The sequence below is a fragment of the Tiliqua scincoides genome, chromosome 9, assembly GCF_035046505.1.
Source record: "Tiliqua scincoides isolate rTilSci1 chromosome 9, rTilSci1.hap2, whole genome shotgun sequence".
NCBI classification, from domain to species: Eukaryota; Metazoa; Chordata; class Lepidosauria; order Squamata; family Scincidae; genus Tiliqua; species Tiliqua scincoides.
The window spans coordinates 2281411-2295131 of NC_089829.1; the positions used below are offsets into that span (position 1 = coordinate 2281411).

Consider the following 13721-nt stretch of genomic DNA (forward strand, 5'->3'; position numbering starts at 1 on the left):
GGTGCCCTTCCTTCTGGGGTGCATCCCACTGGCCCCTGCCTCATGCAGTAGCTCTTTCCCCATGGTGCAGGGAGGTGCCTGCGCCTGTGGTCCTGGTTTTGCAAAGGCTCTTCCCTGGCACCCCTCCCAAAAAGCCACACTTGTCTTTGTAGGCCCTTCCAGGGCAGGGCCAGTCTCTTTGCTGGAGGGGAGGGGTCTGCTCCGTATAACACAGCTTCTAAAGCACTGGTTCTTAGCCTGTGGTTCAGGGACCACAGTTGCTCCATGAGGGGGGGGGGGAATTGCTTTTGATCACTTTCAGCATCTCTGAGCAGGCAGCCCCATAGACCACCAGAGAGGGCAGAGAACAGACTGCCTGCAGGTGGCAGCAAACCACAAATCTCTGAAGAGTGAGGCGAATAAATCTTTTCTAATTGCAGGCAGCCCACGTGATCCCTGCGTTTGGTACCTGCAGTCTTCTTCCTGGGTGGGTCCCCAAACCGTTAGTGCAGGCCAACCTGGAGCTTGCAGAGACTCCAGTCCAACTGCAGCTCAACTGGGGGAGCTGAAAAGAGCAGGTTTTGAATCCCCTGGTCTTCCTTCGCTGCAGGGGTTCCGGAACTGGCCCGGGGGCTGAGGGCTGCACGTGGTCCACCGCAGTTCCAGTCTTTGCCTCGATCTCCGCAAGGGTGGGTCCAGGCGAGCCAAAAAGGGCTCCGCAGCACGCAGCGGGCCTGCTTGCCGGCCAGGCTCCTTGCGGTTCGTGGGCCACCCTGAGGACGAGAGCCTCTGCGGGAGCGAGGCGCTCTGGCAGAGCCGCTGCTTTTGAAGGGGGACGGGCGGCTCTCCCGGGAGCTGGTGCCTGCTTGTTCGCGGGACGGGGCTCTGGCCGGCTGTTGCCCTGCTGGGTCTCGGCTCTCCGCCTCTCGCGCGCCTGCCGTCGGAAGGGCCGGGGCGCTGCAGCCTGCCTACGGGCGCCCCTCCCCTCCCGGGAGTCTTGTCGCTGCGCCGGCGGCTGCGGGACTCTGCAGCGCGGGCGGCCTCCCGTTGGGGGGACCGCGAGGCAGCAAGTCCCGCGCCGCGGCAGGCGGGAGCCCACGAAGCCCGAGCCCGCCCCGCAGAGGTAGACTGCCGCGGGATGTGGAAGCCCCGGGGCGTGGCCAGCCCTCCGCCCGCCCCCTGCGCCGCTCCTCCCGGCCGGCCTATGGAAGCGCGCGGGGGCTGGAGCTCCACGTGACTGCGCGCTCGGCTCGCCAGGCTCAGTCCCTGGCGGCGGCAGCTGCTGCAGGAGCGGGCGAGACGGTAAGCGGGCCGGGCTGGCGTCATCTGCGAGGCCGGAGCTCCGTCCCGGCGGCCTGGCCCGGCGCGTGCCCGGGCCTCTGAGCGCGTGCAGAGGGCGGTCTGCGGGGGGGAGCAGGAGGCCCGAGCGCGGCCCGCCGCCTGACCCCCGCTCCGCCGCAGCCCCCTTGCTGCAGAGGAGGGGCGCGCGGCTGGCGGGGCTCCCCCTCGGCCAAGGGCGGCTTCGGGCAGAGGCGCGTGCCGAGCGGACGGGGCTCGTGCTCGATCTTGGGCAGGACCGGCTCGCTCGCGGAGAGGCGACCCCGTCCAGGCGGAGCTCGAGGCCTCTGCCCGCTCGAGGCGCCTCTCTGGAGGGAGCCGGCCCGGCCCGCGGAGGCTGCGGGCGGCCGCGTTCCGGCGCAGGGAGCTGCAGGGAAGGTCGGCCCTCCGCGGGAGCCTCGGAGCGCCGCTGCCAGCCCGAGCGGGCCTTTCGGGGGCGGGGGCTGCGGGAGTGGGCCGGGCTGGCACAGCGCCTGGGCCCCCGCGCCCGCCAGGCTGAGGCTCTGGGCGGCTCCTGCGGCGTCTCCTCCTCGCTGGGGGAGACGCGAGCGCCTGGCTGCGCCCCCGCAGCTCCCGGTGCTTCCAGGCTGCTGCCGCGGGGGCCGCCCGCCCGCTGCTCCTTCCGGGCCGGCGTGTGCGAGGGGCGGCGGCTGCGCCCTTCCCGCGGGCCGCTCCCCGCCTGCCAGGACGCGGCGTTGGCCGTCACGGCCCCGCGCCAGGTCCTGCGCTGGACCGGCTGGCGGGGCTCGTCCGGGAGAGCGGGTGCCTCTGCCACTGACCGAGCCGGTGCCCTTGGGCGAGTCTCGCCCGCCGCCTGCGCTGGCGGTCCTGCGTGGAGATGCGCGGGTGGGCCTCCCCCGTGGAGCAGAGGCCGCGAGCGAAGCTCCCTGCTGGTGGGGAATCCCTGCAGGACCCCTGCCTTGCTGAAGCGGCAGGGGGGCAGCAGTGGCGGGGGCTGGGGGGCAGTGCCTCGGTCAGCGCCGGCTCCGAGCTGACGCCCCATGAGAGGCGCTCTTTGTCTGCCCTCCCGGAGCTGGAGCTGCGCCCCCGGAAGATGTGGGCAGCTGCTGCTGCTGTCTCCGGCGGAGTCCGATCCCTGCTTTCTCTCCCCGACCGGCGCCTGCACACGCGCTCTCCAGGGTCTGGGCGCTCCCCCTGGGCCAGGGTGCAGGTTCCTGGCTGCTGTGAAGCCAGCGGCAGTGTGGAGGGACATCCTGCTGGAGGCTGTGAGGGGCCCTTGACGTTGCTCTAGTTACTGAGCGGGGAAACCAAGGTGCCCCCCCAGGGAAAGACCATTCTGTCTTGGTGGCACCTGCGGACAGGCCCTAAAGCGCCTGTTCTGTCACTGTCCAGGGTGCTGCCGCCGCCTCAGTCTCTTCAACCAACCCTGGCAGCTCCGGTGGCTTCCCGTAGGTGCTGGCCAGGAGGGGGCGCTTTCAATCAGCGCTTTAGCCTCAACCCCTAAGAGATGTGTGGCTCCTTGCTCCAGTCCACCTGTTGCCTCACCCTGTGGGGGAGGGGCGCCTGGCTGCCCCCCACCTTCCTCTCCCTTTCCGCTAGTCCCTCCCTCCCTCCTGCTTATACTGCTGCTCTCTCCACAAAATCGCCCCCACCCGTGTATGGCTTTGGGTAGGAGATGTGGGGGAAAGCTGAGCTGTGCGCACTGGCTCCCGTTTCTGCCTGGCTTTCGTGAGCTGCGGGCGGAATGCAGGTGTGTGACTGAGCGGCCTTGGAGAGGCGCCAGGCCTATCTGTGCTGGCTGGAGCAGGCACAAGCCAGGCTCTTTTGAGCTGCAGGGGGCGGGGAGGCCGAGAGTTCCTCCCTCCCTTTCTCTTTCCCAGCTCTCTGGGATGCCACCACAGAGGCCCCTTCTGCTGCTGCTGGACGGGCCTGATTTCCCGACCTTCCCCAGGGCAGGGCACACCATGGGCTCCAGGAGACGGAGCTTCACCTTTGGAGCCTATGGGGGGTAAGTGTTCAAGCTGGGGAGGCTCATGCTGGAACCAAGAGGGGTGCTGAAGCCGGTCAGGGCAGATGGATGCAGGAGCACATTCCTGTACATGCCTTGAATGTAGCTGCTTTCCTGGTTTCATGCCAGAGGCAGAAAGTCTTCATTTCTGCTTGGAAAGCTTGGTCCCCAGCCCTGTTCCCTTTCCACTGGGTCTCAGGACTCCTTGCAGTCCCTACTGGCAGTGACTCCTTGGTGGCTGAAGCCAGCTCGGGTGGAGGGGAAGGGCGATCCATCCTGGGCTGAAGTGTTTCTGCAGAAGGGGCAGGCACCATGAAGAGCAGATGTACTTGGGCCTTAGCAGGAGCTACAAGGACCAGGCAGCCTTCCCAGGGTATTTATCCACCAGCTTTCAACAAGTTCCCCACTTCGTGACCTGCATTTGGACAAGCAAATTTGTTAAAACAGAGTCAGTCCGTGGAACTCGCAGTCACTGGAAATCATTCATGATCTGGCTGGCATCTGTGTCTGCTCCTTTCTTGTTTGTCTGACCTTTGTGAGCTAGCAGATTGCTTTCCCTGCAGTCTCCTTGAAGTCTTTCCTTGCGGGAGGCAGTTGCAGTCTCTGTGCTGCTATGGAGTTGGGCTCAAGGCCTCATACCACGGGGTCCTGGAGTGTTCAGCCAGGCCAGCTCTGCCTCCCCTCGGTGGGTGGGGCCTACAGTCCTAGGCTGCATCTCCCTCCTCGTTCCCCACCCTGCTTTGGCCACCTTTTGCAGCACCAGCCATTGTGCAGATTTGGTGTCGTAGCCAACACTGACCTAGGCGATCCCTCAGTTTGGGCTTGGGATCAAGGCAGGCCCATTTTCCGGCCCCAGAGAGCCCTGAGGGACCTGCCCCCACCCTGGAAGCCGACTTGCAGTGGACTATGCCTGGGCCTGAGAGGGCCCCCCCAGATCAGCTGGGCCGTACTTCCTTTTGAGAAGCGGGGAGCCTCTCCCCGCCCTCACCTTGAGGTGCCAGGTGGCTCCGGTGCCCGCCCTGGCCCTAATTGGGTGGGATACATGAGCCTCTCCCCACTGTGGTTGTGCCAGGACTGCTTGTTCAGCATAATTCAGTAAGGGGCTGGGCTGTGGATCGCCTGGGTGGAGAAGAGGAGGTGATGAGGGTGGGCGGGCTGCATGGTGGAGGCTGCTCACTGCCCCCTTCCCAGCACTGGCAGCTCCTGGCTCCAGAGGGGCTCTTCCTGCAGTACTCTCTCTTCCTCCGCTCCGGATCTGTCTTATCTTGTCTCTCCTGGCCGCTTATCTGTGCGAAGAGAAGGACCGAAGGACCTATTTTCAGGCCGGCCTTTGTGCCAGGAGCAGACCAGACCCCCCCCCCCCACTGCAACTTTTCCTTCCCATGTGGCCCCTCGTCTCTCACATCTTGAGCATTCAATGGGGTGCCTTTTGGAATGCAGGCTGGATGAGGTGTTAACAGGCAGCTTGCCTGTCGCTGCCCCCCAGAAGCAGCTGCATGTGGGTATAGGAGAGGGGGCAGTGCTGGTAGCTGGAGAGTTGCAGGGGAGGGTGCTGTTGCTTGCAGCCAGGCCTGAAAGGGAGGGGCTGGCTCCCAAGTCCTGACGTTTCAACCCCAAACAAGGCGACTGGTTTCCCGGCTGGCCAAACAGGTTTGGGGCTATGCAGGAGAAGCCAAAAATAAGTCCTGTTTTTGTGTGTTGATCTTTGGCCTTCAGGTGACTGTGGTTGTCTCTGCGGCTGGGGGACTTTTGGGGGTGGGGCCTCTGGCGGGCACAACTGTCCAGTGTGTTGGTTGCAGAGGAAGAGGCTGCTGTTTGGAGGGGGAGAGGCTTTCCTCCTTGCTGTGCGGGCGACCCTCCTTTTTCTGTGTAGACTTGTCCTGTGGATGCTGGCAAGTGTCTGGATCCTGTTTGCTGCTCACAGCTCTGGGTCTTCTCTGTGTTTTTCAGGGTAGACAAGACAATTGCCCATCACTGGAGCCTGAAGTGAGTACAGCCATTACATGTTGCATGATGGGGGTGGGGGGTTGGTCTGGGAGCCCTGGTATGTCTGCCACAGCCATCCTCCTTTTCAGAAAGCTGGGGGGGGGGGAGAAGGTCTCTCCATTTCAGCAGCTCCTCTCCTGCCCACTCTGTGAGGGTCAGCCTCTGTCTCCTGCACTTCCCGACTACTTTGCATTAAAAACTTCTGGGCTGCTGTGCCTGTTGGGTCTCAGAGCAGCATGGAGAGAGACATAGAGCGCAGATTGTGCAGCATCAGGAGTCAGACCCAGTGGCAGCAGGATGAGTCTGCACTGAAGACCTTTGGCCTACCTTGGGCAGCAAACTTGGGGCCTCCACAGAAGAGGCCCTGCCCCTCACAAAGGCAGGATGGGAAGCCAGGCCTCCTTCAAGGAGGTGATCTGCTGGCAGGGTGCCAGTGAAGTGGGGGGGGGTGAAACCCCCAGGCCCATGGCCATTTCAGGGCAGTTGCAGGGCAGGCATTTCAGGGAATTGGACCCCTTGGCCCTGGCATCCAGAACAAAGATCCTACCTCTGTTGCCCCCTCTCTGTCCTGGAGTCCTCCTTCCTTGGGTCTGGAAGGTTCCCCAGTGGTCCAGGTTTGGGGGTTGTCTGCATCTGACCAGAGGAAGGCTCTGAGCTTCCCTGCACAGGGGCTGGTCCAGGAGCTGTGTCCTCTGTCCTTCCCCATGTTGGGACCAGACAGACTGGCCCAGTGGGAACAATGACAGCCACTCAGTCTCTGTCTTGGCACGAAGGCTGCTGTGGGTGCTCTGGGTGGTGCCAGCTGCTGAAAGGGGCACTTGTGGTGTACAGAGGCCTCAGTCCCCACTCCACGTCAGCAGCAGGCCCATCCTCCCAAGAGGAATTTGCACAGTCCAGTCCAGAAAGGGCCAGGAAAGTGAGCGAACCATGGCACGTGCTGGGAAGGGAGGAACGTGGGGGTTACAAGCCAGTTGGGCTTGCGCAGGTTTTCCCCCAACTGCTTCAGGGAGAGGAAGGCTTGCTACTTATTCCTGGATGCACTCCTGGTCCACTCTTGTCCTTCCTTGTTGCGGTTCCGCTGAGGCCAACCCTTTTTGCAAGCGACTCCACCCCAGAGCCTACCACCTTGGATCAGAGCTGCCTTGACTCAGTGCGTGCCTGGAGAAGTTGGGGGAGCTGATCCCAGACATGGTCTCAGGTGGACTCTTGCCTTGTAAGTGCCGAAGGCTGTCCCTAAAAAGGGTGTGAACTGCTAGTCGGTGGCAGTGCATCTCTGCTTGTGCAGAGTGACTTCCTCTCACTCACCCAGTAAACCCCTTGAGACAAGAACAAGCTCCCTTACTTGGGCACACGAGACCCTGAAACAGGGTGGTGCTTGCAGGGTACTCTCTTTCCCACAGCCGGGCTGAGCCACAGATGGGGGAGGCATTCTCCTCTGCACCCAGGACTGAGCCCCCTTACCTGGATAGAGTCTCTGATCCCGTGGGGAGCTGCCTTTGTGCCAGGTTGGTGGGGCTTTCCCAGCCCCCCCAGAGATGCTACCAAGGGTAGACCCAGTTCTCTTCTGCCTGCACAGCAGGGGCCCCTGGGCAGCCACGAGGACCCCCTGGGAGGCGGAGCAGACACCCCTGGCTTGCTACTGAGGCTTGCCTTCTCTCTTCCCAAAGGATGCTGTACTGGAGTAAGTGTCCCACTCCATGTGTTCTCTCCCTTGTGTGTTGTGGCTTCCTTGTCCTGCTAGGTCCCACACCCCAGACAGGGCGCCTTGGCCATGTCTCAGATCCAGGCTGTGCCCTTGATTGCAAAAACCTTGGGGTGCAGCTCCGCCTGCCTCTCCCATGCTCCTCCTCTATCCCATTGCTTCTAGGCTGAGATCCGTTGTCTGGTTGACCCACCAGCTCAGCGGGAGGTACTGCGGCCCTCAGCTGGAACCTGGCCAGGTTTGAGAGAGTTCTTGGGCCAAAGACGATGGGGCCCATCCCTTTCCAACTCAAAGCCAGAGGTTGACTGTGCTGTGCTGCCAGGCAGGAAGGTCTGTCCGGAGCACCATCACTCCGGGGATCTCCTTAACCAGCAAGCCAAGCTGCGTGGTGTTGAGGAGCAGTGGAGCAGGAGACAGTTTTCTTCTTCCCACAAGAATGGCGGTCCCTGAATCGCCCAGCAGACTTGGAAGGGGTGCAAAAGAGGCTTCTTTCCATGCAGTGTGTAATTGACATGTGAAACTCACAACTGCAAGGTGGCCACTAACCTGGTGGGGGCTCAAGAAAGGCATTTGGCAAGTTCACATTGTGGGGCAGGTCAGCCAGTGGCTGTGAGCGGGGCTGCCTTGGTGATTGTCTTTGTTCGAAGACAGTCTACCTGTGTGTCCTAGCTGTAGAGCAGGCAAGCATCTGCCTGACCCTGTTGTACAACGGATGCCAGGCGAGGTGGACCTGCCTTCAGTCTGGTCCAGAAGGAGTAGCCTTGTGTCTTCTCTTGCTGTGGTAGCTGGAAACGGAGTCTTCTTTCTTCAGGGGCAGTCTACCTCTGAGCGTATTGTGTGAGTGGAGAGGGAAGGCTGGATGCTGTCATGCTGGTGAACTTTCCAAGAGCGTCTGACTGGCCATCTGACTGTGTGGCAGGTGGGACCCTGGGTGAGGGGGGCCCTAACCCTTTGAGTCAGCAGCTGGAGTCTTCAACTGGAAGGCAAGAGCAATGCTAGCCCAGCATGACCTAGAGGCGCCCCGTATGTGGTAGTTGGCAAGGCCCTGCCCAACAGCCTGACCCACTCCAGAGAATTGGGTTGGTGGGTGAGGAGGACCCCAGCATCATGTTGTGGAGCTTCGTTTTGGGATGAGGGGAGGATCTGGACCCGTGGAGATCTTGGAGACTGTAGTGTCTCCATCTTGAGCCTTGGTATTGAAAGGGGACTGGGGCACTCTGTCATCTGAGAGCAGCTGTTCTCAGCACCATGGACAGATCCTGGCATCCTTAGAATCTTCTGCAATTGACCTGAGCAGAATCAGTCAGCAGTCGTTACAACAAGCCTGTTGTGTGGGCTGTTGCAGCTGTGAGGACTGGGTTGCCTGAGGGCTCCCCAGGGAGTGTGAGGTGGAGGTGAGAGTTAAAGCAGGGCTCTTGGCTGGCAGTGTCCCTGCGCACCCTCGCAAGACCCCGTCACATGGCCAGCTGCATCTCTTGCGATTGAGTGGCCTCGGCCAGCCACCTGCCCTGTGACACTTTCCTTTCCCACCTGGCCTGGCACAGGCTGCTGGGCTTTGGCAGGTCACTGTGGCTGCACAGCCTTGACCGGAGGAGGCCGGGTTGCGCTCCCTCCTCTTGGCATAGAAGACGTCATGGGCTCAGGCTAGGCCAGGGCCTGTTCTTGACTGGATGCTGCTCTGTGCTATCACTTCCCTCAGCTGCCTGTGCAGGGATCTTTGCCAGCCTCTCCCTACTTAGTGCCCCGCTTGTGGCCTTGGGTTGGCATGGGCAGCCTCTGTGCCGCAGAGCAGAAAATTGACGCCACTTTGTTGAACAAGCGAAAGCTTCACTGAATTATTCCATGCAAGCACAAATGGTCGAGGCACAAGATGTGCGGCTTGGTGCGGAGATGTGCTTCCAAGTCTGCAAAGGAGAAAAGGGGTATCTCCATCACCAGGACTCCTCTGGAAAGCCTTGGGTGTTCTGGGACGCCTGGGTGGACTGGCCTGCATCCCTGCCAGTGCCCCCCTTGGCCACGCTTAGCAATGGGGGGGTGCTCCAGCAGCACCCCACCCCCTTCAGAGCTGCTCAGGCGGCACTCCTAAATGCATTTCCTGGAAGTAAGGTCCATTGATCTCTTGGGTGCTATTTCTAGGTGAACAGGTCTAGAATTGTTAAGTATTAACTAACCTGGACTGTTTAGAAAACGGTCTTTTGGAAACATTTAAAAAAATCAGTTCCAGGCATGTTTCCAGCCTAGGGAAGGGGGTTCCTGATGGGGGTTTGCAGCAGGCCCCAAGAGGTGGATAGCCTCCCTCCCTCCCCCTGCATGGTATGTGCCCCATTTCTGTAGGACTAGGGCTTTTGTCTCATTCTGGGTCTGAGTCTTCACACAGTCAGTGGCCTCTCAGGGGGCACATGGCCCCTACTTGTCCCTTCATGGCTTGCCCCACCACGGAGGGATGGAGCAGCTCTACCTGCTTCGCAGAAGGCTCCAGAAAGACCTTCATGTTTGCCCAGAGCACTTTGAGTGCAATGCTCCAAGCCACTTAAGACCCGGGGGCCTTCCCCCGATGTGTGCCCGGCCTTCCCAAGTTGCACCCCCCCATGAAAGGCCCCCTTCAGTGTGTCCTGTTCAAAGCTCCATTACCATTCTTGCCAAGGGGAACTGTCCCGAGACCCCCTTTACCCTTTGGAAGGTGGCTCTGCTTTGGTCTTTCCGGAGACACCCAGAGCACATCTCCTCTCCACCTCTGGGAGCAGAGCGGACTTTACCCTCGTTACTGAGTAACCTTCCTCAGAAGCTCTTGTGGACAGACCGTGGTCCTTCTGGGTGCTCAGGAGCTGTCTGTCCCCCCCCCCCTTGCCTTCTGATGCCAGGAGGGAACAGGGCTGATGTGATCTGAGGGTTTCAAAAGCCACTGGCTGCATGGGTTGCTGTGAGCCAGGGAGCTCTCCTCTACCTCTATTTCCACCTCCTTCTCAGGAATCACTTTAGGCCCCAGTCCAGGTGGGTGCTCAGGGAGGGGAGCAAAACAGCTTCAGCGCCCCCTTTTGGCCTTGGTCGCTCTCACTTGCCTTTGGCAACAGCTCTGTGAATCCTGCTGTGACCAGCCAGTTTGCTTGGCTGTGGCAGGGAGCAGCCCCTGGGTATGTCTTTCTTGCTGCCTTGTCTGTTCCCAGAGGCCTCTGGTGGCAGCAAGACTAAGTGGGCCCTTGGCCTGACCACTCCAGTGTGGAACAAACACCATGAGATGCATCTTCCCAATATAGCTTTGCAGGCCTCTGTCACCATCGCCCCACAGAGTAGTTGGGAAAGAAACAAAGGCAGCCGGCTTCAGCCAGGTTCTAGTACAGAACGCTCTGCGTTCAAGATACCTGCCTTTCTCCGGCAGCCTCCATAGCACGTCTTGTCCTTGGTACCCCCCTCTCCTCCCTGACTTTGGCCTCTAGATTTTGGCTAGCCAGAGAAACTTCTGTCTGACCAGAGGCCACCCTTTCTCCTTCCTGGACTGACCACCTCCCCTGCTGCTGGAACTTTGGGGCTGAAATACCAGGGGGGGGGGAGGAGGAACACATGGCCAAGTACAAAATGGCAAAAGTGCATTTCTGCCTTCACCAGTGCATGTGCACCAGTCTTTGCTACTGGAATTCCTTCTGCTTCTGTGTGCTGGTTGTACATTCCAGTTCAGTGCCTGTGAGAGTGTTGCACCCTGGCCTTTGGCTGCGTTGGAGGAGGCATTCCTGGTACAATGCAAGGCTTTGAGGAAGGGGCGGGAGCCATGGCCCAGAGCCCGAAAGTGGGATTGTTGGCTCCTTGACCCAAACTGGGACTCGCGTGAGACGCAGCCTGGAGAAAGGCAGAGAGGACCTTTCTGAGGGCATGCTGGAGGGGATGGCCTGCTCCTGGCAAGCCGCATGCTGGATTCTCTGCCCCCACATTCCCCAGTGGCATTTCTTGCCTGAGATCAACTCAGCAGGTGCTTCGATTGTCAGTCGAGAACCGCAGGAAGACGTGGAGTGGGTGACTTCACTGGGAAGGAGAAAAGCCACATTGGAGGCGCTTTGTGTGGCTGTCTCCAAGGAAAGAAGAGTCGTGTGTGTCGTCATCTCCCACCTTTGGAATCATGCAGGCCCCCCAGTCTTTTCATACCTGCAGTGAGGGGGCTATTGTGTGGAGTTGCCAGTTGGTACAATAGCCGTATCTGTCTCTGTGGCCCTGGACAGAAGCTGTGCTGGGGGCACATGTGCCAACCAGCATTCCTAGGGTCACGGCCTCGCAGAGCCTTCCCATAACCCTCTCTCTCTCTCTCTCTGCCCTGACTTGGGGGAAGAACATATGGAGAGCCCCACTGGATCAGGTCAAAGGCCCATCTAGTCCAACTTCCTGTATCTCACTGTGGCCCACCAAATGTTTCAGAGAGCCCACAAGATGACAGAACACAACCTGCATCCTGGTACCCTCCCCTGCATCTGGCAATCTGAGGTAGCCTACCACTAAAACCAGGAGCTTGCACATACCTCCCGAGTGCTGCCTGAACACAAGTGAGGGGACCTCTCTGGGCAAGGGCCTGAAGTCTGTGTCTTCCAGGTTCAGCTGTATCTTGACAGGCAGTGGAGGAATTGGAGGTGCAAGCAAGGCGGTGGGAGGGCTTTCCCTGCCCTGCCTGAGGGGTCTTCTGTACAGCAAGAGGGGCCTGTCTTTGCCACTTATTCCACAATCTGTGTGCGCTGGCACTTTCCCTGTGGAAATTGGGATTGAGTGCACCCCGAGAGACGAGGCTGCTGTTCCAGGTGGGAGGACTTATGGGCACCAGCAGAGGGCAGCACTCGAGAGCTGAGCAGGTCCCTTCCCGTGTGCATGGGTTTTATCCAAAGGGGGATTTGGAAGGCATCTGTAACACTGTGCACACATCAGAACATCCCTGACTTGAACCTCCGCTCAGCCACAGCCAGACGTGGTCACTTCCTCTCCCAGCCTCAGTCTCTCTGTCTGTGCTACGGGCTTGTTGACACTGCCTTACTTTGCAGACCAGCTGCAAGGCCATAACAGGGAAAGCGGTTTGGGTGCTGTCAGCTGCTGAGCAGTGGCCATATACATTAGTAGTAGTAGTAGTAGTAGTAGTAGTAGTAGTAGTAACTTTATTGTTATTGTGCTACAGCACAAAGAAATTCATGCACCTTTGAGATACAAGCATAATATTATACTGCAATTCCAACAATCACACTCTACACACATTCTATACAACACGCATCATAATATAAGAACAGTATAACAGACCATAACACCCAGGAGCATGGTAACAACTATATAGCCTTATTCAACATAATTATGGCTGTGGGATAAAAACTGTTCAGGAATCGTGTGGTGCTGCTCTAATAGTTCTGTATCATCTACCTGAAGGCAACAGTTCAAAGGACTTCTGAGCCGGATGGAAGGGTCTCTCAGAATACTATGTGACTTCTGCACACAGCGAGATGTATAGATGTCCTCCAAAGCTGGTAGATGAAGGTTGATGATGTGCTGCGCGATCTTAAGAATTCTCTGCAGAGCTTTTTTGTCCCCTGCAGAGCAATTTCCTTACCACACCAAGATATCACAGGTTAGGACACTCTCAATGGTGCAACGATAGTAAGACACAAGCAGCTGCTGTGACAGATTTGACCTCCCAAGCTTCTTCAGAAAATATAACTGCTTTTGTGCCTTTTTATTAATAATAATAATAACAATAACTTTATTTTTACCCCGCCTTTCTCCCCAAAGGGACTCAAGGCGACTTACAACAGGTTAAAACAGATTAAAAACATAATTTAAAAACAGATAAAAGCATATTAACACATATCATAAAAACAGTAGTCAGATAAAAAGTTAAAAAGAGCATAGAGCAGCAAGTCATAAAAAAATTAGGCCTGTAAAAAATTAAAAGTTGTGGAAAAGATGTTAAAAAGGCTGAGAACTCAGAAGGCTTGTTTAAACAGAAGGGTGTTCATGCCTCGCCAAAAAGTCTCAAGAGAGGGAGCCATTCTTAAGTCAAGGGGAAGGGAATTCCATAGCGTTGGTGCCACTACTGAGAAGGTCCTATTTCTAGCTGCCGCCCCACGTTTTTTATCAACGCCGCCCCATTTTTTATCAACATGCTGGTGTTAATAGTCCATGAGAAGTCCTCTGTGATGTAAATACTTAGGAATTTAAAAGAGGATTGGACAAGTTTCTGGAGGAAAAATCTATTACGGGTTACAAGCCATGATGTGTATGTGCAACCTCCTGATTTTAGAAATGGGCTATATCAGAATGCCAGATGCAAGAGAGGGCACCAGGATGAGGTCTCTTGTTATCTGGTGTGCTCCTTGGGGCATTTGGTGGTCCACTGTGCGATACAGGAAGCTGGACTAGATGGGCCTATGGCCTGATCCAGGGGGGCTGTTCTTATGAATTTGAAACTAGCAATCCTCTGAAAAGTGGGTTTCACAACCATGTGAAAAGTGTCCTCCCACTGGCTGGAAGTTGAAGCCGAGGCGGGATTTTCCAGGAGCCACACCCAGGCTGTGCTTCTTCCCAGGCCATCCTGCCATGAAGGTGTCACTCTGCATCCATGAGGGATTCACTCTGTTCAGCCTGAGTGGAGCTTGTTGTGTACTGACAAAGGCTGCAACAGTTTCATGGGAGAAATCCCCATTGAAGTCAGTGAGGAATTACTTCTGAGTAGACATGCCTAGGATCACGCTGCAGTTGTCTTGCTCTTACAAGTTGTTGCTCTTTATCTTT

The 13721-nt window shown here is 58.1% G+C and overlaps 1 protein-coding gene across 1 annotated transcript in view; it reads left to right on the plus strand.

Annotated features, from left to right (window-relative positions):
- The first annotated feature begins 1255 nt into the window (after nucleotides 1-1255).
- Nucleotides 1256-13721, plus strand: part of RAP1GAP (RAP1 GTPase activating protein) — a 40826-nt gene continuing 28360 nt past the window's right edge. The window contains exons 1-2 of the mRNA XM_066637905.1: nucleotides 1256-1281; nucleotides 5237-5272. The gene's annotated coding sequence lies outside the window, so the exon portion shown is untranslated. The remainder of the gene's footprint in view (nucleotides 1282-5236; nucleotides 5273-13721) is intronic.